The sequence below is a fragment of the Staurois parvus genome, unplaced genomic scaffold, assembly GCF_062004578.1.
Source record: "Staurois parvus isolate SC_StPar_1 unplaced genomic scaffold, SC_StPar_1.0 ptg000058l, whole genome shotgun sequence".
Classification (NCBI taxonomy): Eukaryota; Metazoa; Chordata; class Amphibia; order Anura; family Ranidae; genus Staurois; species Staurois parvus.
Window position 1 is genome coordinate 1,186,218 of NW_028317854.1, and position 27,420 is coordinate 1,213,637.

At 42.2% G+C, this 27,420-nt stretch overlaps 1 pseudogene across 1 annotated transcript in view; it reads right to left on the reverse strand.

Moving 5' to 3' along the window:
- Positions 1–10,111: 10,111 nt before the first annotated feature.
- The window catches only part of LOC149469845 (multidrug and toxin extrusion protein 2-like), a 147,999-nt pseudogene continuing 130,690 nt past the window's right edge, over positions 10,112–27,420 (reverse strand). The window contains exons 16-17 of the transcript XR_016311480.1: positions 24,090–24,186; positions 10,112–12,100 (exon numbers count right to left, since the gene is read on the reverse strand). The product of XR_016311480.1 is annotated as a multidrug and toxin extrusion protein 2-like (transcript). The remainder of the gene's footprint in view (positions 12,101–24,089; positions 24,187–27,420) is intronic.

The window sequence follows — 27,420 nt, forward strand, 5'->3', positions numbered from 1 at the left end:
AATAAGTCCCACCGTAGGCCCAGACTTCTCTGTACAGGTGGCATGTCCACCCAGTGGCATGATCGCCAGGTTGAAAGGCTTTCATAACAGCGACACTATTCGAGGCAATCTTGTGTAGTCTGAGGTTAGCCTCGGAAAGCATACCTTGTGTCCTTTGGAGCAGGTCTATGGCTTCTTCGTCTGTAGGTAAAGACTTAAGTCCATCGTCAATATAAAAGTCTCTCTCAACGAAGTGTCAAGCATCCGCACCATACTCCTTTTTACCATCAAGGGCAGTCCTTCGTAAACCATATGTTGCAACAGCGGGTGAGGGACTATTTCCAAAAACATGTACCTTCATGCGGTATTCAATGATCTCTTTGTCCATGTTGTTGTTACGGTGCCACAGAAACCTTAGGAGGTTCCTATGGTCTTCACGTACAATGAAGCAATGAAACATTTGCTCAATATCAGCAGTTATGGCAACTGGTTCTCTTCTAAATCTCATAAGTATACCTACAAGATTGTTGGTTAGATTTGGGCCAGTGAGAAGAACATCGTTCAGGGATACGCCTTGATGCTTGGCACTGGAGTCAAATACTACCCTGATTTGTTTTGGCTTACGTGGATGATACACTCCAAAGAAAGGCAGGTACCAGCATTCATCTTTGAAGTGGTGGCGCTGGTTCAGCGTGATCATTTTCAAAGATCCTTTTCATAAAAGCAATGAAATGCTCCTTCATTTCATGCCTGTTCTTTAGTGTTCGTTGAAGTGAGTTGAATCTGGATAGAGCCTGTACATGATTGGTTGGGAGTGTGGCCCTTGCAGCACGAAGAGGTAATGGTGCGATCCAGCTGTTAGACTCATCCTGGAAGAATTCTTCGTCCATTATTTTGATGAACTCTCTATCTTCAACTGACAAGGCTATTTTGTTGTCATCACTTGTAGTACAAAACACTGTGGTATCTAGGTTGTCATCACAAAGAAGAGGAGTAACATCAGGTACTTGGATGATGTCAAGAGGCTTCTCCTTTACTTCATAATGGTGAGGGCACTGTTTGAAGTGGGATGCACGTCCATTTCCCAACATGTAAATTTTGAAGGAGTGGATCTCAGATGACGTTATGTTCAGGCATACATCGCCCACTATTACCCAGCCTAGGTCAAGTCTTTGTGTATAAGGGGCATCGTCAGGTCCATCGCATTGGTCGCGTACTTTATGTACTCTGAGAATGTCTCTTCCTAGCAGGACCAAGATTTCAGCACTCTTTTCCATCTCATCAGCAAGGTGCCTTAAGTGAGGATGATGATATGCAGCTTCTGGAGTAGGAATCTCTCCTCTTTCGTCTGGTATCTGATCACACTCAACTAATGTTGGGAGGGGTATGCCTTCTCCATCCTTGATATGAGAGACCATGAATCCATCGACCCTTCTGCCAAAGGTCTCTACACGACCAGAACAGGTTCTGAGAGTATACGGTGTGGCATGACCTTCTAAGCCAAAGATCTCAAAGAATTTAGGCTTAACCAGGGATCTGTTGCTCTGTTCATCTATTATGGCATACATCCTATCAGCTTTCTCAGGATGATCCTTTGGGTATATCTTGACGAGGCATATCTTGGCACAGCATTTGTAATCCAGTCCCTCTCCACAGACTTCTGTGCATGAAGAAGAAACATTACTTTTGGCTAGAGCATGACTTTGTTGCTCCCCGCCATAATTTGAGTCAGGGGTTGTTGACCAAATCTATGGAATATGAAATATAATATTTCCTGATATGATTTGATTAACCTTAATGAGAGTTCTTTGACCAAGAGTGAAAGGTTTAACACAACAACCAATATTTATTGGTGAATAGTAGGGAGGTCTAAACTAACATACCACAATCTATCGATTTAACAATAAGAAAAAGAGAAACAAAATGTATATGATTCAACCAATGAATTAAAGCATATACTATTCATACCCTAAACCCACAAACAGCAAGACAGACAACACATACAACAATCATGTATACATGTAAGTGCCAGAGAAAAGTCCTGATATTTACCAATTTTTGATTGAAAAAGATACTTTATTACATACGTATAAAAAAACATGATACTCGTTATCGGGGTACATCTCACCCTATACTACGACGCAGCGCACCACATTGCAATATAGTTCCAAGCATACGATAAATACATTCAATAAATAAATACATTCACTCAGCGGTATGATGCCTGACGTGATGTGCGTGGCGGACGAATCCCCAGACCAACACGTCATGCATAACGCCGCTTACCCCGAGACCATAGCATCCTAAAACAAAGAACATTTCCTAACATTACAGAGTCATGCAAAAAAACGGATGTTACACTTTACAATAAGCATCGGGTGTGTGGGGGGGAAGGGGAAAAAGAAGGGGACACAGGCCCGAAGCTTTATTAAAGGGACAAAGACACGCAAGGGGGAGTAGGGGGAAGGGGAGATCTTCAGACGTCCTCTTCCTCCTTAAAGTTCATCAAGGTATAGTCTCTGAGCAGACTGAGGATCAGTCTGCGGCAGTCCTCAATGGACATCCTCTCCCGCTGGTGGATAAGGCGCTTCCTGGCGCACCATAAAGCGTCCTTAAAACAACACAGCACCCACCAGGCGCTGTCAATGTCCTCCAGAGAAAAAGTTCCACAGAAAAGTCCATTCAACACCCCAAAGTGTGTGATGGCTGTCTGTGGCACAAAGTCCTTGAGTTCAGGTTCCAGGGCCCTCAACAGGTCCTGAGCAAAAGAGCACTCCCAGAAAACGTGATGACCCGTTTCCTCCTGGATGATGCAGAAGGGGCAGTGTCTGTATCTGCTCAGGTTCCTGGCATGCATAAATGTCCTGAGAGGCAACCCCCCTTGGATTGCCATCCATGCCAGGTCCTTGTGCCTGTTGGTGAGGATGTTTGAAGAAACATTCCTCCAGACCACCTTGCAGGTGTCTGAAGGCAGGCCTGGAACCGACTCCAAAATGTCATTTACCAATGGTGTAGCATGGGGGCCCCCAGGATCGGTGGATCTTCTCTCTTGTCTTCCCCCAAAACCTACCCTGATATACACCTATCTCCCATACACTTGCATGGGGCCATCCTGATTGGTAGAACTATCCAATCCATCTTCCATATCTGACGCATTTCATCCAGGATTGGACAGTTTCCCCATCCCATATCGCTTACATAACTCAGCCCCATCCCAGAGCCTCCCCTTTTAGTGATAAAATTACATATGCCAGGTCATGGCACCGAGGCGTCCGGATCCAGGCTTTCTCATCAAAATTCCCTCCATTATTGAGAGTTTGGAGGGAACCTTAGGTCATAGCCTGGTAAAACTGCATTCCCCAGATAGCCATCACCATTGCATATCTAAAGAGAGGGTACTTTGAAGTGGTCCTCATACAAACAGATTTAAATGGCCTGGTCTAGATCGTTATGTGGGCCCCATAAAGTCTGAGATAAGGTAGTTAATTTAGTGGTTGCCTCCTCTCACATAATAGAACATTTCATGTGGCATGCACATGTTTACACACCAAACATTCCTCCAATACAATACAAAGCTATCTCTACAACTTGATCACTTGTTTCAATGTCTATGTACAACACACCTCTATCAAACCAAGCTCTGATATTTCCAGCTTTGTAACTTGGTTAACACATAGTTAGAAAAATATCTATTTACAGTTGCTGATGAAGATTATACATAAACCCCCCATAAGTCAACAGGGTTGAGGTAGGTAGCTGCTGCGGGTTGTCTAGAAGTGGAGTAGGATGCATGGCTGTAACATTTCTGTCGCTACCGCATTCTGTGCACTTGATGACAACTTTACAGTCTTTAGCAAAGTGGTTATAAGAAGCACAGCACTTGTAGCATATTCCAAGTTTCTGGAGAATCTCCCTGCACTCTTGTAAAGTCTTTGCCCTAAGCCCATGACATTTCTTAAGAGGGTGAGGCTTCTTGTGAATAGGACACTGACAATTAGGGTCTTTATCTCTGGCATCCACAATGCCTTGGTCAGTAGGTGAGGTTGTGGAGGGTGAGATGTCTGTCCTTTTAACAGATATTGCTCTAGTACAGTCTCTACGTTTAGCTGCTGTGTTATCATACCTTGAGGATGATGAGGATGAAGCAGGCAAGTTTGGTTCACTGAAGCTGAAGCTGGGATCGTTTCTCATCCAGGCTTGATCACTAATAAACCTGCAAAAGTATAAGAATGGAGGAAAGGATACGTTATAGTCTCTTTAGTACCTTGAGCCCTGTTGTGCCCATTTCTCTTTCAGGCCGTATGGCAGTTTAGACACCACTGGGTTGACACCATGAGCGGTGTCCAGGAAGCTTAGTCCAGATAGACATGGGTCTGTCTTTGCCAACTCTAGCTCCATGAGGAGGTCACTTAGATCTTGGAGCTTGCGATAGTCTTTGTTTCCTATTTTTGGGAAGTTTTGCAGTCTCTTGAATAGAGCACTCTCTATGGCTTCAGAGCTACCATAGGCTTGCTCAAGTCTTGCCCATGCAGCAACAAGATCTGCGTCTGGGTGGTCAACATGTACTGTTCTCAGTCTTTTAACACGATCTGCAGATTCTGGTCCCAGCCACTTTATGAGCAAATCAAGTTCTTCCTTAGTAGTAAGGTTGAGATCAGCAATAGCAGCCTTGAAGGTTGCTAGGGAAGCTGCTTCCTCCCCTTCCATCTGCAGAATCTTTATTTGGGAATCTGCCTCTGCTTGTTGAGAAGCCATTTGTGCTTGGAGAGCTTTGCTTTGAGCTTCCATCTCTGCTTGCTGAGCTACCTTGCGTGCTTCTATCTTTGCTTGCTTTCTGGTAAAAGAGCTTTGTGCCTTTTTTGATTCAGCATCAGCGCGGGCCTCTATTAGCTTATCGCTTAATGTCGAACTTCTGGAGCGAGAGGATCTAGAAGAAAGTGCAGTGCGCTTGGTTGAGGTGGATCTGTGAGATCTGGTCTCCTGCAGTTGAGTAATGTGGAGTTCTGCTTTAAACTTAGCATTTTACACTGCAAGATCCCTTTGTTGGTTTAGTGCATCAGTTCTGGTCAGTTCTGATGAAGAATCCTCTATATTAGAGTCCTGCAAGAAAGCTGAGTATTTTACAGACAGCCGCTGGTAGCGTTCATACGCAGCAGATAGGCGATTTATAGAGTCTCTTAATTCAGCTGGTTGATCATTAAAGTGTGACAAAACTGACATGCATTGTGAACTTCGGTCCCAGAGGTCTGACAGATTACTGGAGAACTCATCTCTAGTGGCTTCATAGTTTTCCCTGAGTTTCTGTTTCAGTTTTATTGTACGTTTGGGTTTTACGCTCTGTTCAGGAATGTCTGCAGACTCTGCTCCCTGTACGTCTGCTGGTTCAGAGGAATGATGTATCTGCGTTGGTTCGGCCATAAAGGAGGGTTCAGAGCCTTGTCTAGACATTTTTACTGTTCTGCAAAAATTGGTACTGTCTCTTTAAGAAGACAAACAGCAGCTTAGACAGGTGGGGTAACGCAGTTCAATGCAGAGAAACAGTTTTCAACATCCACATGAAGTGCAGTAAGCTTGTGCGACCATGTGCTTTGCAAGATGGCGGATGGCACTGAGCTTGATTGCAGATTAGGCACACACATATACACAGCAGGCTGTAGGGATTCTATGCATCTTTTGACTATTCTGACTCAGATTGTTGTGATAGCAATTTATCCCTTGTGAGACCTCTATGCCTAGCCTGTATAAGCAGATATAATGACTGTGGGCAATCCCTATCAGATAGCTTGAACTCACCAATACTGTGTTCATTCAGAAGTTTCTTTATTCTGTACATGTGACAACAGGATACAGTAGAATGAATGGTTTCCAGTATTATGCGGTCAAAAGATGATACTTTCTGTAGCATACTATGCAGAATACAAGTGTCCCTGTTACATGTGGACTGGTAGCTGCATCCATGACACAGGAAGTGCTGTACTCAAGAAGAAGTTGTAAAACAAGTCCTTGTTTGCCTGTGTTATAATTCACCACCTATTGGAATGTCATCTCACAACAGGTTTCCCCTATGGATAGCCTCCAAGGTACACTTAAACTCAGAAGACACAGGTAGGCCTTGCCTGAAAATCTGTCTCTTTGGTCTCAGAGCCATAAGTGTCAACTTCTTAAAGCTATAGTTTAGCTATATCTGCCCCATTTAGAGGTCCTGTTATAGGCAGTGTAAGCAACAAAGAATATTTATCAATGGAGTGAAGATTTCTACAGCATCCAGCTGCCTGCACTGAGTTGGACACTCTTCATTACAAATAAGTAATGTCACTAAATCGAAGAGTTTAAAAAAATGCAAATCTTCAGCTTTAGGCTTGTATCACCACTTATAGGCATATTTTCGGATTGGATTCTACAAACCAATTTTATGGAGTATGGGTAAGCATAGTAGGTTGGACCACCTTCAACATCAGTTCCAAAGACCAAAAATATTGGACATGTTTGGCTCCGGTTGGAATTCAGGAGACTGGTTCTGGCTGGCGATCAGGTTCTGCTGACACTGTACTGCTGTTGCAATGATCAGAACACTGTTGCTAATTTGAATGACACTGGCACTGGTGTGGATAATGATCAGGATAATGTTGCTGTCTTCACTGTCTCTGCTGGTTACACTTTAACTTGTTTGGTTGTGATAAGGAATACTGTTGCCAGCTGCACTGGTCTGGTAACCCTAGAACTGGAGTGGCAGCAAGTTTAGAACACTCTTGCCTGGTTCATACTGGTGTGGTGATGATCAAGAACACAGTTGTTCGCTCACACTGGTCTGGTGACACTGTGACTAATGTGACTAACAATTAGCAACATTACTGAAGGCTTATACTGAAATGGTGACACCTAATTGGTCTGGCAGAGATCAGAAACACTGTAGCTTGCTCACACTAGTCTAGTAGTGATCAAGAAAACAGTTGCTGGTGTACACTGATCTGGCATCATGGACACTGGCCTGGTGGTGATAAGGAACACTGTTGCTGGTGTCAGTGACATAGGTTTGGCATCAATCAGGGAAATTGGCTGACTGCACTGGTCTGGTGACACTTACTTGTGTGGCTAATAATCAGTTGCTGGCTGCACTGCTGACACTTGCAACTGGTGTGGCAAATAATCAGTTGCTGGCTGCACTGGTGACATTTGTAACAGGTGTGGCTAGCGATTAGGTACACTGTGGCTGACTGCACTCATTTAGTGACCCTGGGATTGATATGTATAGTGATCAGGGACACTGTATGTGGCACTGTGTTACACGGTAAAACACTGACCAAGTCACTGACAGTAGACATGGCTCTGTTTCCTCTCACAGGTGTCTGATCTGTGAAAGGTAAACAAAGCCAATGGCTGCAATATGCAGCCTTTGTTTACTTTTGTGATCGCTGTAATTGGTCACAGCAATCACATGGTACAGAAGGACACAACAATAACAGAGCATGCCACTATATGCCCTAAAGGGCGCACCTGAGGCATGGGAGGACACTTCAATATGCCCTCCCACCATGAGGAGTGAGCCAAACAGGCATTTTTATAAATCCCTCAGAAGACAACTAGTTAAGACAATAGTAATACATAGTGTATATTGTTTTTTAAAGCGGAGTTCCACCCAAAAGGGGAAGTTCTGCTTTAAAGATTGGTCCCCCGCTCCCTATTAAGAATTGGCACCTTTGGGGAGCGGGGGGGGACCGGGTACTTGAATTTGACAGGTACCCGCTCCCACTTCCGCTATGATCACCTAGGTGATCGGAAGTGGAAGTTGTCCTCCTACCCTCCATCTCCTTAGTCTTTTGGGACACGTGACAGGTCTCAGAAGACAATGGGGCCATTCAGGAAGCGCAGCGCTACTTGCGCTTGCGCAGTGGGTACCCAGCTGTGAAACAGCAAGCTGTCACAGCCGGGTGCCCACACTGAAGATGCCGGCGCCTGGAATACAGGACAGCCGGTAAAACGGGCTGCGGCGGAGGTAAAGCGGGATCGTGGGACAGGTGAGTGGCTGTTTTTTAAAAGTCATCAGCTACAGTTGTTTTACAGTGTAAGTGGAACTCTGCTTTAAGGACAAACAAGACTTTCTGTTTGTGATATCATCTTACAAAAATGAACTTTTATTGCAACATTTAGACAAAAAAAGTAACAAAATGAAAAACACTTTTTTTTCTTTTTGATCAGAGTTAATTAAAAAAAATAGTGTTACCATTGATAAAAAGTAAATTTATATTCCATAATTTGTCTTGTTTGAAACAACACAAAAATTATGATTTGGGGAAAAAGCGTACAACAGAGAAAAATATTTCTTTTTGTTTTAATTTTGCACGTTTTCTCAATATGACACAAAAAAAAAAAAAAATTAAAAAGTTTAAATATGATTGGTTAATGAAACAAATAAAGGAAAAAGTACATATTTGATCTGCAGATGAATGAAACAGATTAGATACAAAAAGTAAGAATGCCTGCTGAGGAAGCCCTAATCTGGGGCATAACACGTATAGGTGGAAGGAGCTGAGCCCTAGAAATTTTGAACTGATGACCATCTGGGAGAGCGTGGTGGTGAGCCATGTAACGAAATTATACATTATATGCTTGCCTGTTTCGTACATTTTGTAAGTGTTTTTTATATTTTGTAATACATTTTTTTTATAAATAGAGCATTATGGTTCCACTTTTCTGTTTTCCATAATACATATTATATGAGCGCGTCAGCTGGAGGAGTGTATACTGTAGCGGTGCCAGGAGAGGAGCTGGAGGAAGACCACAGAGGGTGTACACAAGTCTGTCCACATGTTGAGTGCATAATGACCTATTGATGAGGTCATAAAGTGAGGTGAGCAGGTGTTTCACCTAATGGTGGTGGCACGGTTGGCACTGAAGATATTTATCTTATACATATTGCACAGTGGTGTTATAAGAGACTTTTTCATGGGACTTTAATTATTGTTTAATATTTATTTTTATATGAGATATTAGTTTCTTGTGCTACACTTTATTGTTATTCATTTTGGTACAGGTGTTGTGAAGTCACTAACAGTGTTTTAGCAGTACCTATTTAGAACACTATCATATTATTTTAGGATGTGTTGTGCTGATTGAATAGGGGTTTATAGATATACTATATATCTGGAAACTACAGACAAGTTAGTCTAACATCAATATGTACACTATTGGAGAGGATGATTAGGGACCACATCCAAGAATTTGCTGATAAAAGTAATGTCATCATTATTAACCAACAAGGATTTATGAAAAATAGTTTTTGCCAGAGCAACCTGTTAACATCATTCAAATTGAGACTATAATATACTTCCTCTGCAATAAAAAGCCTTCCTGCTTGAAAACGTTTTTTTTAACTTTAAGAAATCTGCATACACTAAAACGAGATGCCAAACAAACTGAAAAAACGATTGGTATTTACATACTTGTTAATGCTTTCTTTTTCAAGGACCTAAAAGAATCATACAGATCTGGAAAATCAGAACTCCTAATCTAAATGCTTTTTCCAGATCTTTGACATAGAAAGCATTGAATCCAGAAGAAAACCATGACAGCTAGGCAATAACATTTTCAGATGGAGGCTAGGTATAATGAATTATATACTTTTCCAGGATGATAACGGCATTATATAATTGTATTTTGAGCAATTTTGTTTTCATACAGTATATGCTTTTAGAAGTGTATTTCAAGCATTTTACATGTATATTCAAGCTTCAGGCATTTTTGTCTTAGTCATTGGAAAGCATTAGGATGAGTAGAACAGTTTTTATAGGCTCAAAAATGCCTGTAATACACCTGAAAAAATGCTTGATTCATGTGTTTTCAGACTTTTCCATTGAAGTCTATGGGGGCCAAAACAGCCAAATCTGCCTCAAAAGTAGCTTATGTTGGAGCTACAGGCATCTGAGCACTCATATGTGAACAGTCGCCATTGTAATACATGGGATTTTGGATGTTGAGCATTTTAGAGCTTTGAGCTACAATACAGTCAGGTGTGAATGGGGCCTCAAACACCAGTAGAGGGCAGTCAAGTTGTATTACTTTGATATATACAGCTTGTATGTAGTAGATAGGCTTGAGAGGCTATACCAAAAGAAAGGAACACAAAACTTCACAATAGTTTTCATCTTTTTATTCAGAAAAGAAGAAACAGCGGAATAACAGTGAAAAACAATAATTTAGCTTTTGGGCTTAGTCTCTTTCTTTGAGACTTAGGTCTAAGTAGTTGTCCATCAGATTAGCCAATGAAAAGAACAATTCAAAATATTTACATAGTTCAGAGGCACAAGTTGTTTTTTTGCAAGCAATGGATGGGGAGGACTCTCCTGAAGCCCCCAAGTTCCTTTTCTATTAACTTTCTTTTTGAATATTGTTAGATCCCTTTACCTCCTCTCTCAATCTCACTGTTACCCAAGATGCTGCTACAAATAAGGACTTCTAATGGGTCACTCTCTTCCAGGATCCACAGCCTTTCTGTTCTGTCTTGTTTCCGGATTTGGGGTTAAAGACACACAGATAGATTTTTTCAATATTATTTTGATTTAAACGCACAGTATAAATGCATAGTATAAATTGGAGTGATTTATTAAAGACACAGTTTAAAAAATTTTATTTTGATTTAAATGCACAGTATAAAGTGGAATGATTATTAAAGACATCAATGTTTTTTTAATTTTAATTTTGATTTTATTGATATGTGTGTGTAATTTGTCTTGAGGGTGGATTTGCTAGCATCTAAAAAATCCCATGTTCTCTTTAGCTTGTGTGTTATAATATTTTGATTTTTTTTTACGATATATACTTTTTATTAGCATATTGAAATATTGTATTATTCACAGGTGTATATGTTTAAGCATTATTGGAAAGGAGTGGTGCAGCATTGTTTTTCACATACACTCTAGTTATATATAGAGGACTTATAGTTTAGGGTATTGCTGTGCTGGAAAAAAAAAGGTTTGTTTACAAATAGCTACTTGCAACTATCCTTAATAACAGCATCCCTCTCAATAAAGTCCAGGTTAGCTCAGTTAACACAGGTGAACAGCTGGAGAGATTCAAGGAGAACTTGAAATGGAACTATAGAACCCACAAGCAGGGAGATATTCCCAACAGTAATTGTTCTGATAGTGGCCCTCACAACCCTTTGCAGATCCTTTGCCCAGCTACCTCTGCCTCAACACGTTGCTGAGGAAGGGAAGCAGGGGAAGGGGTCTGTAACTGCATCTGAGCATGGTGTGTATATAGGCACACTGCTAAACTAAACTTGGCCATAAAAACACTGGTTATCTCCCCAAACCCTTACAACATGCACCTGGATAGACAGGCGAAAAAACATAGAAAGCTTAACTTACACTCATGGAGAAAACTCTCAAAAATTTGAGAAGATCTGGAATGGAAGCCTAGTAACTCCACCCTTGCATCTTTAGTTATGAACAGACTATAGTAGATAGATGTTATAACCTACTCAGTGTTACAAACCTGTTATAATACTATGCATGTTTCTTAAAATAAAAAGAAACACATGCACTGTTCTTTTACAATCAAAGGGATTGGTATTATATGTATCATTTATTTGCAACTATTACATTGCAAACACTGTTCTAAACTGTACTCTGCTATGCTAAATATCAAGTCCCTGTTTGAAAAGTTTTTTGTTAGGCATTTAATTACCTCAATTCAATTTGTATTTACTGCTTTTTCCAGTTTTTTTAAAACAAACTATAAAAAAACCTGAAGAACTGGTCACTTGGGTAATGGATTACAAAGGTTTTTGGAACTTGATGTCCTGGTAAAATTGTCCTGGAAACAAAAACATACTTTTACTTTTAACGTTTAACTGTGTTCATAGAGATTCATCAGCTCCTGCATTATCATTTGGTAGTAAAAAGCTTAATAGCAATACCAATCAAAAGTACACTGATGGATAGAAGTAATGCTAGTCCCCTCCGGACAATCAGATGTTTAGAGGAGAGGGTTTTACCCACAACATTAATTGTTTCCATAGGTAGATCATCTTTTAACTCCACTTGCTTTGTATGGTCCTCTCCAGGTGCCATTTCATGCATGACAATAGCATCCAAGCTGGAAGACGATGCAGTTGTGCCTCCTGTAAAACAGCAGAGATATAAAGATATTGTCATTACTGTTATTATGGAATATAGGTATATATTCAGAGATACATTTGTAAGACCTATCTATGTTTTTATCCAGCAGTTCTCAATCTTAGGGAGAGGGTCTGCTCAATTCTTCTAAAACCTTTCATGCCCTAGCAGTACAAAACAAAACAAAAATCTTACACTCATAAAATAAAAGTATGGGGATGTAAAATATGTATATCAAACAGTGGCGTAGATAAGGAGGGAGTTATTGGTCCAACCTCCCCCCCCCCCAGAGCGTTCTGCCCAGATTCTCAGAGTCCCTGCATAGAGTAGGCTGTGCAGGAGTTGGAGTTATCTATGAAACTACAGCTACAGCTGACAGCATTCACCCACTGCTGCTGCTGGCCACTGCTCACCGCTATCAGCTATAGTGGTTGATTACTAGGACCACCCACATCTTAGCAGCCAATCACATGCTTGCCCTTCCCCACATCTTGGCATTGAGAGAAAGAGGAGGGCAATATTATTATATTATTATTACACAGGATTTATATAGCGCCAACAGTTTGCTCAGCGCTTTACAAAATAAAGGGAGACAATACAGCAACAATACAGTTCAATACAAGAGAGTAAGGAGGGCCCTGCTCCTTGGAGCTTACAATCTAAGAGGAAGGGGCTGGTGGTACAAAAGGTAATAACTGTGGGGGATGGACTGGTAGACGGAATAGAAGATTCCATTATTAGCTGAAGGCAGGATAGACTTCCCTGAAAAGAGAGATTTTCAGAGATCGCCTAAAAGTGGGCAGAGTAGGCAATAGTTCGATAGATTGGGATAGAGAGTTCTAGAGGGTGGGGGAGGCTCTGGAGAAGTCCTGGAGATGAGCATGGGAGGAGGAGACAAGGGAGCTAGAGAGCAGGAGTTCATAGGAGGAGCAGAGAGGACGGTTTGGGTGATATTTGAAGACAAGACAATATCATATACCTCTAGTCCTGCCCGGCTCCAGTGCCCCACCTTTCAGCTTCCACTTGTTCTATAGCTGCCTGCTATACTGAGAGCAAATGGACCTTGAAGTCTCTGGAGACCATAATGTAAGGGGGATATCTGGAGGCCATAATGTAAGGAGGCTCTGGAGATCATAATGTAAGGAAGCTCTGGAGACCATGATTTAAAGGGTGCTCTGATGTAAAAAATGGGACTCTGGGGACCCTGATATAAGAGGGGAACCTTGGGGACCCTAATTTAAGGAGGGGGGACTGTGGAGACCCTGATGTAAGGGGGGACTGTGGGGACCCTGATGTAAGGGGGGATTCTGGAGACCCTGAAGTAAGAGGGGGAAAATTGGCCACCCTGAAGTAAGAGGGGGGAAATTGGGCACCCTGATGTAAAGGGGTATTCTGGGGACCCTGATGTAAGGGGGACTATTGGGACCCTGATTTAAGGAGGTGGGAATCTGTGGACCCTGATGTAAGGGGGGACTCTGGGGACCCTGATATAAGGGGGGACTCTGGGGACCCAAATTTAAGGAGGGGGGACTCTGGGGACACTGATGTAAGGGGGGACCTTGATGTAAGGGGGGAAACTGGGGACACTAATTTAGGGATGGGCACTCTAATAAAAGTGGGGATTCTAGTGTAAGGAGGGAATTCTGGGGACCCTGATGTAGAGGGGTGACTCCGGTAACGCTGATGTAAGGGAGGGGACTCTGGGGACCTTGATTTAAGGAGGGGAGGCTCTTGGGACCCTGTTTTAGGAAGAGGGCACTGGAGACCCTTATGCAAGACAGAGGGGGACTTTGGGGACCCTGAAGTAAGGTGAGAGGACTCTGGGGATCCTAATTTAGGGAATCTGATGTAAGGGGCGAACTTTGAGGATCTTAATGTAAGGGTAGAGGGAAACTCTGGGGACCTTGATTTAAGGGGATGACTCTGAGGACCCTGATGTAAGGTGGGAGGGCTCTGGGGTCCCTAATTTAAAGAGATTGAACTCTGGGGACCCTAATGAAAGGGAGGGATTTAGATGTAAGAGGAAACTCTGGAGACCCTGATATAAAGGGTTAATTCTGGGGACTCTAATGAAAGGGAGGGATGCTGATGTAAGAGGGAACTCTGAGGACCCTGACGTAAGAGAGAACTCTGGAGACCCTGATATAAGGGAATAAGGAAACTCTGGGGACCTTGATTTAAGGGGGTAACTCTGGGGACCCTGATGTGAGAGGGGAGACTTATGTAAGGCAGAGGTTTCTGTGTTTCTGTGAAACTGTCACTAAGTAACTTTTATTATACACTGTCTACTGATTCATGTGGCTGGGATTGATGTGCCTTACACCTTAGTGGTTTTCTTCTTTGGCTTTTACTGGTTCTGAGATAATAGACATTTTCCATTTTTTCGCAGTATGTTTATTGTTACTATGGCCTTAGGAGCCTTTATGATTTCATACAGTAAGTGTTTCATAGTGCTGGGAACAGTCTGTACACCCACTCCAAAAGACTCTTCCCATTGCTTGGCTTTATGATACTTTGATGTTAGGCACTCTTTGGCCTCTGCATCTCCTGTTTTCCTTTTCTCTTTCCACGTATGTTCTTAACATTTTATACTATTCCTTTTTGAGGATCATCCCAGAACTCCTTTGAAGATTTTGGATACCCAATTCTCCGCATCGCTGGGTGAGTATGAATGTCTATAGCAGTATTGATTGCTTCCCATGTCTAAATTATTAAATCACAGTACTACTATCCGACTGCTTTCCCATAATGTTCAGGGATTGGGCTCCCCTTCTAAGCGTATTCAAGTGTTTTCACATTATAGGTACATGGGAGTTGGCATTGTAGCTCTTCAAAAAACCCATTTTGCCCCTTTCTTTTACCCCTAGATATATCCACAAGGACTTTCCTGTATGCTTTTTCACAAATGACTCTGAAAAAAAGCAAAGGTGGCACTCTGTCTTTCCAGACAGCTCTCATTCACTGAATACAAAGTGATCAGGGACAAGGAAGGGCGATATCTTTTGGTCAAGGGCCTTTTGGGGGGGGAACCTGTTGACTCTTCTGGTTTACTATGCCCCTGATACAAACCAAGTAGCCTTTTTCCATTCCTTATTTCAATCTTTGTCCTCTGAATTTGAGGGGGATGTTATATTAGATGGGGATTTAAACCTAGCTTTGGACCATACGTTAAACAAATCTCCTGCTATTAAACTTAAATCCCCTTCTAAACAAAGTCGCAAATTTGTGCAAGTACTGTATCATTATGATTTAGTTGATGCTTGGAGAGCATCTAGAGATTATTCTAATTTCTTTAGGGCTCATAGCCACTATTTTCTTATTGACCATGTTTTCCTCCTTTTAAGATTGCTACCTAAACTGTGCTCAGCTAATGTGCTCAGCTAAAATAGTGTCTACTCCCTGGTCGGATCATGACCCTGTCTTGTTGATGTTTACTAACTTATGGATAAATTGGCCAAACCGCACTAGCATTTGAACGAATCTCTTCTTAGTGACAAATCTTATTGTTTGGAAGTGGTTGACCACCTAAAATCCTATTTTGCAGTTAACAGGGCAGAAGATACTATGCCTGCTATTAATTGGGCAGCCCACAAGGCCTCTATTAGAGGCTTCTTTATCCAGTTGTCCTCTAGAATTCAGTGCAATCGTGATGAGTTAATTTCTGACAAATCTAAAGAATATGAAGCCTTAGTCGCCCAGCACAAACTTTCCCCTGATCCTGTCCTATTACATAGAGTGGAGCAGGTTCGTCTGGAACTCAATGTCTGTCTTACGACAAAAGCGGAAAAGCAATTGCGTTGGATGAGCCATAAGTTCTTCACTTGGCGAATTAGACCGGGTTCCTTGTTAGCGCACAAACTCACCCCTAGACATACTCACTTAGCACTCCCTTACTTAGGCTCTCAGGGGGTCATATTTCACAGGATCCTAAAAAGATCTTACATGAATTCCATGATTTTTATGCTAAATTATATAGTCCACTCTAACAGGTTGAGCCCTGGGCGATTCAAAATTTTTTGGGGAATCTATCTCTTCCATCTCTCACTGATGCCCACAGAGAGCTTATGGAACAACCTGTCACTAGTGAGGAGCTCCATAAGGTCATCAAGATCCAAAACTTTTACTGAACAACTCCTACCCCATTTGACTCTCTATTTTAATTGCTTAACAGAGGGTGGCGTGGTTCCTCGTGAAGAGAACAAGGCATTTAATAGTGTCATCCCCAAACCTTACAAAGATTCCATGGATGTACCTAACTATTGCCCAATCTCGTTAATTAATTGTGACTTGAAAATCCTGACAAACCTTCTGGCCCTATGTCTTAATTCCTTTTTGGCACATTATGTTCATAAGGATCAGTCTGCCTCCTTTTTGGCACATTATGTTCATAAGGATCAGTCTGCCTTCATAACTGGTCGCCAGTGGACCAGAACTGCCAGTCTATTGCCCTGATCTCAGCAGTCCGCACTAAATGGGATGCTCCTCTTACTAAGGAACTTTTGCTTCTATCACTGAATCTCCATAAGGCCTTTGATAGCTTGACTTGGGAATATCTGTTTATGACTTTGCAAGCCTTTGGGTTCGATTCTACATTTCTTGCTCTTCTACACATGTTATATGACACCCATTCGGCTCAAGTTTCCATTAAAGGCTTTAGATCCTCAATGTTCTCCATTCGACGCAGCACTAGACAGGGCTGTCTACTTTCTCCATTACTTTTCACACTGGCTATTCAACCTTTAGCTATGGCAATCTGTTCCCACACCAATATCCATGGTTTCTGTTGTGGGCATAAAAGAACTGATCCTAACAGTAAGCTCCCTTATATGATCCAGTGGGAATGGGACCTGAATGCCACTTTTAACCTATCTGATTGGCAAGATGTTGCTTTCGCATTATCTAAAGTATCTATCAACAATACCTTAATTGAAGCAAACTATAAAACGTTACTATGGTGGTATTTGGTCCCTACTCGAATCGCGAATCTGCACCCATCTCTATCACCGCATTGTTTCCAGCGTTGCTGCCAGATGGGGACTATGTACCACATCTGGTGGCAGGGTCGGATTGCGACTAGATTTTGGATCTACCTGTTTAATCTAATCAGTTCAGCGATGAGTATGAAAATTCGTAGATCCCCGGAGAGAGCCCTTTTTCATAAATTTCCTGACGAAGTCCCCAAAAAGTCACAAAAGTTAATAACTTTTTTGTTGTTGGCGGCTAGAATTACCATAGCTAAGTATTGGAAACAGTCAGTAATTCCACTTGACTACGTCACGAATAAACTCAACTGGATTATGGTTAACGACAGACTCACCTGCATCCTCCATAACAATACAAAAAAGTTTGATATCCTATGGAACCCATTGATTCAGTATATTTCCGTTCCTTGATGAGCCCTGGTTTGACCTTCCTTCCTTCCTCATCTATTACTCTATTATCTCTACCCTTCTCTTTCTTTCTTTTTATACTATATGTGCTTGGTCATACCTTTGTTGGTTGTACGATGCCTTGGATGACAATGTCTGTAGTCTCAAACTAGTGACCAGTGGTTTTTCCCTTTATCCTATGTCTCCTACCTCTTTCCTCCCGGTTCCCCTCCCTTTTCCCAATCCCACCACTGTGTTAGTCCTCTACATTTTGATACGTTATTGCTGTGGATTTTTTAGATTGGGTTTGCCTTCTTCCCACTCTAGGGTGCTCCGGTCTTCGATCGCCTGATGCGCATTACTAAGCACCCTTTTGTTTAGGTTAGGATGGTGTTTCTGACCGTGTGTAAGTGATGTACTCTGCTTTTGGGCAGGTATTAAGCACTGCCTCTAAAGTTTTCTGTTCAAACTATGTTCTCTTTATCGCATTAAGACTACTTACTATGTCACGACTTGTTCAACTGTTGTCTCTGTTAATTTATAAAAAATATTTTTCAATAAATAACATTGGAATATATAAAAAAAATTGTGCCATAAGGATTTGATTTTGCTTTTTTGTTTTTAGCAGATAAAGAAAAAGCTGTGTGCACTGCCTGCCACGCGGTGATATCCTTTGCACCTCAGGTTGCATAGTAAGGACTCGTTTATATTTGAGGGGTCTTCTGAAGAGTAATCTGTGGTAGAACATTTTGTAGGGAGTGTTTGATGGGAAGTGGGGAGGCATTAATGTTGCCTCCTCACCAACTGTATTAACACCTAATAATCTACACCATTGCACTGCAAACATGTGGTGAATGGTTCACGTTTGCTACTGCCCGCTGAGCATGAAAGCCAGGTGCTCCTGTCTCCCTCCTTGGCAGCTTGAGGTGGAGGTGGCTGGGGGGCACTAAAAACACGACTTTAGCCATGAGCTAAACCGCCCCAGAAATAAAAATGATCTATGCCCTGATTTCAAATACACTGTTCAAAAAAATTAAAGGAACACTTTGAAAACACCTCAGATCTCAATGGAGAGAAATATCATGCTGGGTATCTATACTGATATGGACTGAGTAATGTGTTAGGAATGTAAGGATGCCCCATCGTTTGATGGAAATGAAAATTGCCAACCTACAGAGGACTGAATTCAAAGACACCCCAAAAATCAAAGTAAAAAAATTATGCTGCAGACTAGTCAATTTTGCTGAAATTTCATTGCAGCAACTCAAAATGGTACTCAGTAGTTTGTATGGCCCCCATGTGCTTGTATACATGCCTGACAACATTGGGGAATGCTCCTAATGAGACAATGGTGTCCTGGGGTATTTCCTCACAGATCTGGACCAGGGCATCCCTGAGCTCCTGGACAGTCTGATGCACCTCACCTGGCGGCGTCAGATGGACCGAAACATGATATGCCAGAGGAGTTCTATTGGATTTACGTCAGGTGAGTATGGGGGCTATTCAATTGTATCAATTCCTTCATCTTCCAGGAACTACCTGCATACTCTCTCCACATGAAGCCAGGTATTGTCGTGCACCAGGAGGAGCCTAGAACCCACTGCACCAGTGTATGGTCTGACAGTGGGTCCAAAGATTTCATCTTGATACCTAATGGCAGTCAGGGTGCCATTGTCTAGCCTGTAGAGGTCTGTGTGTCCCTCCACGGATATGCCTCCCCAGACCATCACTGACCCACCACCAAAACGGTCACGATGAATGATGTTACCGGCAGTATAACATTCTCCATGGCTACTCTGGACCCTTTCACGTCTGTCACATGTGCTTAGGGTGAACCTGCTCCCATCTGTGAAAAGCACAGGGCGCCAGTGGTGGACCTGCCAATACTGGTGTTCAATGGCAAGTGCCAATCGAGCTCTGTGGTACTGGGTAGTAAGCACAGGGCCCACTAGAGGACATCGGGCCCTCAGGCCTCCCTCATGAAGTCTGTTTCTGATTGTTTGGTCAGAGACATTCACACCAGTGGACTGCTGGAAGTAATTTTGTAGGGCTTTGCCAGTGCTCATCCTTTTCCTCCTTGCACAAAGGAGCAGATACCGTTCCTGCTGACAGGTTAAGGACCTTCTACGGTCCTGTCTAGCTCTCCTAGAGTAACTGCCTGTCTCCTGGAATCTCCTCCATGCTCTTGAGACTGTGCTGGGAGACACAAAAAACATTCTGGCAATGAAACATATTAATGTACCATCCTGGAGGAGTTGGACTGCCTGTGCAACTTCTGTAGGATCAAGGTATCACCTCATGCTGCCAGTAGTGACTAGCCAAATGCAAAACTAGTGAAAAACAGTCAGAAAAGATGAGTAGGGAAAAAAATATCAGTGGCCTCCACCTGTAAAACTATTCCTGTTTTGGGGGCCATCTCATTGTTGCCCGTCTAGTTCACCTGTTGTAAGCAGCTGAAACTGATTAACAACCCCCTCTGCTACTTAACTGACCAGATCAATATCCCAGGAGTTTAACTGACTTGATGCTATACTCTGATTAAAAAGTGTTCCTTTAATTTTTTTGAGCAGTGTATATTAGAAAGGAGTAATCAGTTGAAAATATGGGTTACGTAATTTAAAGTGATTCTAAAGGTTATTTTTTTCAAATAACAAACATGTCTATACTTAACTGCTGTGTGCGGTGATTTTGCACAGAGCTGCCTGGATCCTCCTCTTCTCGGGTCCCCCGCAGGCTCTCCTGGCTCCTTCTTTCTGTTAAGTGGCCCTACAACAAGCAGCTTGCTATGGGGGCACCCGCTGCTCCGTGTGTCCATTCACACACGGAGCCGTGACTTGGATCCACCCCTTCTCTCTCCTCATTGGCTTACTGGCTGTGATTGCCAGCCGCAGCAGCCAATGGCTCCCGCTTGCTGTCTCTGCCAATGAGAAGGCAGAGACCCGGGACAGCCGTGGCTGTCATGCACATTGCTGGATCTAGATGGGGCTCAGGTAAGTTTTGAGGGGGCTGAGGGCACTGCTGCACACAGAAGGTGTTTTACAATAGAATGCAAGAACGTAAAAAACCTTGAGCCTTTACAACCACATTAAGTACACACAATAACAAAAATTGTCTTTTTAAAGATATATCGTTTTCTTTTTCCTGCTGTGTGTCCCTTCTTTTTACTGATCTCTTTCTCACTCTTTCCTTCTAATTTTATGTTTCCTCCTCTCTCGTTTTCATTTTCTTGCACTCTGGTTTTCTTTCTTCCTCAATCTCTTTCTTTTTTTGCTCTATTTTATTCTCTCACAACTGAATTCTGATCCGGTTGTAAGAGCCCCCCGCTGCCAGTCAAGGCCATGTTATACCTTATAATAAACCATGACATCCTAAAAAATAAAAGATCTGTTCAAATCTGGATTTCCACCACAACCTACAAACACTGCTCTTCTTGTGTATGATGTCTGGTGATAAACCATGTTCTTTCCATTCACTGATCTGTGCAACTCCCCATATGCCTGGAGGTACAATTTAGGGCTCCATAACCCAACTGAACGCCTGAGGCCCATGGTGCATGAGGGCCCAGGCCACTAGTTGCATGACATACTGAGTGGGAGCTATACTCGTACCACCAGAAATTCTCTAAATACTGCCACCTCCATGGCTGATCAGATTTACACTTACACAATAAAGTTTTTCAAAGGGGGTTGTGCTCTCACTCTATACCCACTCATGTGCTGCACAGAGATCCCAAACTTAGAATTTCTCCTCCGAACTAATATAGTGAGAGTGCTGGCCTCACATATGCCCAGAGAGAACATGACTATCCCCTCCCACAGCCCTTCTTACAGGCGGGCTGTGGGAGCCCAGCCTAAACTGGATGGGAGGACTAGAGAGGAGAAGAAAAGAGGGGCAAGTTGGAGACAGCAGGACTGCGTGACTGTGACACAGGGACACACAGGAGGCACAATCACTCTACTGCAGGACCTGCCACTTCCCTTGGAACATACAAATTACAACTTTAATGAAATATCTGGTCCCACAGTTCAATGATTCACAAATGTAACCAATACTAATGGACACCCTGGAACTGCAGCCAGTCAGGAAGATCTGATACAGTCATGTGACATGCAGCTTCAAAGTGTCTAATTGGTTACAGGCTGTTCTCTACAATTATGCCTGTGATGGGTGAAATGCATTAAGGGTGTGGCTTCTGGAAGAAGTTTCAATTAGGTTGATTTACTAAAGGCAAATAGACTATGTACTTTGCACGTACAGTTGCTTTGGAGCTTAGTAAATGGGATAAGGCTTCACTTTGCAAAGGATACCCAATCACGTGCAAGGAAAATTTAAAAAAAAACTGCATTTTGCTGCACATTATTGGATAATGAAAGTCAATAGAGTTTCCCCTCATTTACTAAGCTCTGAAGCAACTGCACTTGCAGAGTGCAACTACACTTGGAAAGTGTAAAGTATGTTTGCCTTTAGTAAATCAATGCCAATGTGCGATTAACCTACATTTGAGCAAAGACAACTGATGTGCGGTTTGTTTCCATGTTTTATAACCGAGTGGAGTATGGTGGGTTCTTGAAGCTTGGCATCCAGCTGGAGAAGGAATATGCAGGTAGCTCTGAAGCAGTGATAGGGATTGGGATTGCTGGATTGTATGGCTACACGTTGTGTTTAATTAATTCCAGCTGTTATTTTTCACAGCAAGTGCTGAATGTTCCTCCAGTGCATGGCCCACCAGGAAGGATGCCGTGTTACTGTGGTTGAGAACCACTGCTCTATTCATTATGGCTCAATTCACACCTATGCAGGTGCCATGAAGCATGCACGCTTATATTGTAAAGCACTGAGCAAACTGTTGTCACTAAATAAATCCTGTATAATAATAATAATAATAATTGCATCTGAGGCAGCATATTAATTTCAAATGGCTGCCCGACATACAAATATTCCATAAAAGAAGTGCATGACCCCCTTTTTTTTTTTTTAAACGTACATTATTGCCATGATTTTTGGAGCAAACAAAATCGCGCACATTAACAAGGTACATTGGGGTGCCATTAAGAATCAATGGCACCACCACTCGCCAGCAAAAGGAATGCATGTGTTTTGTTTGCTATGGGAATGCATGTGATTTTGTGCTCATTCCCGCAACACACAAAAATTATTCTGGCCTACTCTAGTTTATTCTCTTTAGAAATAGTAAAATATAGCATTTGTTGCACAATTGACAGGGAATTCCTGTAAGACGGCTGGCTCAGAGTCATGAGCATGATATAGCTCGTAGAACTGTGAGCAGACACACGCATTCCTGTCTCCACAGTTTCTGTGGCAACAAATGACCTAAGTAAAGATGCCCTTATCCAGTGTCAGTGCTGACTGGTATTCAGCTATTCCCTGTGCCTTGCTTTTGTAGTGCATTTGTCTTCTGTTATTGATCCAGTTTTCTCTTGATCTGATCCTAGATTTCACTCTTACTTCTGATAACTGGTTCCTGACTTTGGCCCTGTTATTACTCTGACCTCACTAATTGCCCACTGCTGACCTTGGCTATCCCTGTGACCACGCGTTTGCTCCTCAACCAGCTCATCACCAATACAAAGTGCCTATCATCTGCAGCAACCATCGCTTTGCATGCCTGCTATAAAAATCCTCTGGATCAACTGTGGGTGTAGGATTATAAATTTTTTTTTTTCTATGGTTGAACTGGATGGAATTTTGTCTTTTTTCAGCCAGACTAACTATGTAACCTGTGAGCACTGTCAAGCCCTGCCACCTGAACCTCCTCCTTAACCCCGACTGGTTCATCCTGTGACTTGGCTGTTCCTGACCTGATGATTAGCCAGATCTTCCAGCTCTGCATCACCAGCTCAAACCTCTGCTATAAAAATCTATAAGTACTTCTGTTCCTCTTATCCCTTGGCATTATCTGTTTTCAGTGGTGTTTGGGCTGGAGATACCAGAGAGACTGACCTTATGTGAAGGGTAGAGGGGTAAGGACTCCTGTTCACCAGACTACAGGAGTGCCTGGGCAATTGAGAGTGCACAGATGTGCTTGCCAAAAGAGTGGAAGTACATCGCTCATCCCTAGTGAGGAACCTCTTCTACAGGAGTAAAGCACATACTCATGAACACAGAGAGTACTGAAAACTGTTGGACGTGCCATAGAGACAGAGTTGTGGAATCTAGTGAATCAATGTAATGTGACCACCCTGTCAATGGAATCTGCAAATTAGGTACAAGTTAAAAAAACTGGTTACTTGAGGATCTTAGATAATTGTTGTTAGGGCTCCTTAAAGTTTACCTACAGGCTTTTAAAAGATATTAACATTGTTTGCCCCTAACCCCCTGAGCTGATAAATGATCTGATGCTCTTTTTTGTAGGGGATAGGATTATTAATCTGCTCAGACTTTAGCTTTAAAAATAGAGACTTGCACTCTAGGTACCCAGGCCTAGCCAAGCCACTACAGTAAAGTAGATAAAAGTTACTGATATGCATCTTAATGATCATGACTAACCAAGCCTTATATTGTCTCCATATTTACCCTTTCATATGTTTAGAAATTAAGAATTGTCTTTTTCCATGTATCAAAAAATACAGCAAAACATGACTCACTCTTTTTTTGGTCAGCTTACCGCTTTGCTCCAAGTCCAATTTAGATGTCAAAACATCTGTCTGTGGAATACCGAGGTCAAGGACTTTCAATGGTTTCACTTCAGCTCTTTTTCTAGCCTGGCAAAGTGAAATGTATATTTAGGTGCAATCAGTACAAATAATATTCCACCACTTTAAGAATCTGTCAGTTTTATATTTTTTTTAACAAAACAGGTGTTCTTTACTGAAGTTGTGAATATCATACAGTAAAACAAAAAAATTATTTGACATTGTTAAATACAGAACCAAAAGGTAATTACATCAGAGAATAAGAAAGTCCAACAAGACACAGCAACATCAGCATACCAGGGGGGGTGGTACAGATCACCAGTTTTATATTTTTACTTTAGCTACAGGGTGCTTGTATGAGTTAACGCCATTCATGGCCAGAGGCCAAACTACTGCACCAGATCCCACTGTAGAAGGATTATGTCTTTCATTTATCTTTGACACCTGTTTCAGTACTGAATAGAGTCATTTTGAGGGATATAATGTTAAACACTGATTTGCCTTCACCAGATATTTTATACATGTTGCACTTTACTTGCTTTAGCCCAAAGGTATGGAGAAAAGCTGTTGTATATCTATGTCACACACCTGAGGTCCAGGCCCAGTCCCTAGGAGGGTTCTGGTACACTGTGGGTCCTAACATAGGGCTGCTGAGAAGGGTAGACCATATAGCCACCAATCCACCCCTCCAATGGAACCTCTGTCACTGGCCACTTCTCCCGAAACTGGCTGCTCTTCTTTCCTTTTTTTTTACTTCTCACTGTCCATCACCCTAAATTTTCTTCACCAGTAATTTAGACCAAATTTTGTTATTAAAGCAGAACTTCTTTACTTGAATACAATGGTGTAAAAACTGTAGTTTCTTCACATCTCCACATTACATTTCTCCAACAATTACATGGGCAATGTAACAGGTTAGCAAACATGATGGTAATCCTCCTCTATTCTTTTATACTATGCTGGACTTGAGGTATGTTGTTGTGCTCATTGCTCAGGCTTGTAGTAGTTTCCAACTGGTACTGACATAGCTTTACATTTTTTTTAGTCCTGCCTCAGGGTCCTGCCACTGGGCGACCCTAGGTGTGACTCTACATATCCACATGTATGGCCTTTCCAGCTCACATGACCAACCAGCTCACTGGCCCAGCTCCCTATCACTATATATATCCCCACTACACGAAGCACAAGAGGCTAAAAAGGACAGGCACAGATAAGCACATTAACTACTGCATTACCAGACATTAATCCTTAAAGTGGTAGCAAACTTTGTATTTTTATTTTAACCTACAGGTAAGCTTACAGGTGAAACTCAAAAAATTTGAATATTGTGCAAAAGTTCATTTATTTCAGTAATGCAACTTAAAAGGTGAAAATAATATATGAGATAGACTCAGTGCATGCAAAGCAAGACGGTTCAAGCCGTGATTTGTCATAATTGTGATGATTATGGCTTACAGCTCATGAAAACCCCAAATCCACAATCTCAGAAAATTCGAATATTGTGAAAAGGTGCAATATTCTAGGCTCAAAGTGTCCCACTCTAATCAGCTAATTAAGCCATAACACCTGCAAAGGGTTCCTGAGACTTTAAATGGTCTCTCAGTCTGGTTCAGTAGGAATCACAATCATGGGAAAGACTGCTGACCTCACAGTTGTGCAGAAAATCATCACTGACACCCTCCATAAGGAGGGAAAGCCTCAAAAGGTAATTGCAAAAGAAGTTGGATGTTCCCAAAGTGCTGTATCAAAGCACATTAATAGAAAGTTATGTGGAAGGAAAAAGTGTGGAAGAAAAAGGTGCACAAGCAGCAGGGATGACCACAGCCTGGAGAGGATTGTCAGGAAAAGGCCATTCAAAAGTGTTGGGGACTTTCACAAAGAGTGGACTGAGGCTGGAGTCAGTGCATCAAGAGCCTCCACACACAGACGGATGCTGGACATGGGTTTCAAATGTCGTATTCCTCTTGTCAAGCCGCTCCTGAACAACAAACAATGTCAGAAGCATCTTACCTGGGCTAAAGAAAAACAGACCTGGTCTGTTGCTCAGTGGTCCAAAGTCCTCTTTTCTGATGAGAGCAACTTTTGCATCTCATTTGGAAACCAAGGACCCAGAATATGGAGGAAGAATGGAGAGGCAAACACTGCAAGATGCTTGATGTCCAGTGTGAAGTTTCCACAGTCTGTGTTGATTTGGGGAGCCATGTCATCTGCTGGTGTTGGTCCACTGTGCTTCATTAAGTCCAGGGTCAACGCAGCCGTCTACCAGGAGATTTTGGAGCACTTCATGCTTCCTTCTGCAGACGAGCCTTATGGGGATGCTGACTTCATTTTCCAGCAGGACTTGGCACCTGCCCACACTGCCAAAAGCACCAAAACCTGGTTCAGTGAGCGTGGGATTACTGTGCTTGATTGGCCAGCAAACTCGCCTGACCTGAACCCCATAGAGAAGGCCGCTATTGAAGCATCCTGGTCTTCCATAACACCTCAGCAGTGCCATGCCACGCCGCATTGAGGCAGTAATTGCTGCAAAAGGGGCCCAAACCAAGTACTGAGAACATATGCATGCTTATACTTTTCATAGGTCCGATATTGTTCTATGTACAATCCTTGTTTTATTGATGTAATATTCTAATTTTCTGACATTGTGGATTTGGGGTTTTCATGAGCTGTAAGCCATAATTATCACAATTATTACAAATCACGGCTTGAACTATCTTGCTTTGCATGTAATGGGTCTATCCCATATATTAGTTTCACCTTTTAAGTTGCATTACTGAAATAAATGAACTTTTGCACGATATTTTAATTTTTCGAGTTTCACCTGTATAATAATGTTTACCTGTAGGATAAATGAATATCTCCTAAACATGCACCATTTAGGAGAAATTTTAGGAAGCAGCAGTCGGTGATGTCACCAGCGTATGCACTCTGAAGGAATGGCATACCTCTTATATTCATTTAGAGCTCTGTGCTACAGCTGTGACTTCCGCGTGCATGCGAGGGACTGACATCATCACAGCTCAGCCTTTAAAGCGACCACAGCCCGCGAACGTGGAAGGAAGACCTGGTGAAGATGGAAGCCTCTGCAGTGGGGAGAGTCCACCACTGGAGGGCTTTCTTTCAAGGTAAGTCTTTCACATACCTTTACCGTGCAGGGTTTGGTTTTTTTTTGTATTTTTTTTTCACCTTTACTACAGTTTTAAATACATCATTAGTAGAGATCACAATTAACATTTTAAGCACCTGCTTACACTCCCTTCCTCTTAAAGAATATGTCAATTCAACATGCACTTGCATGAAAAA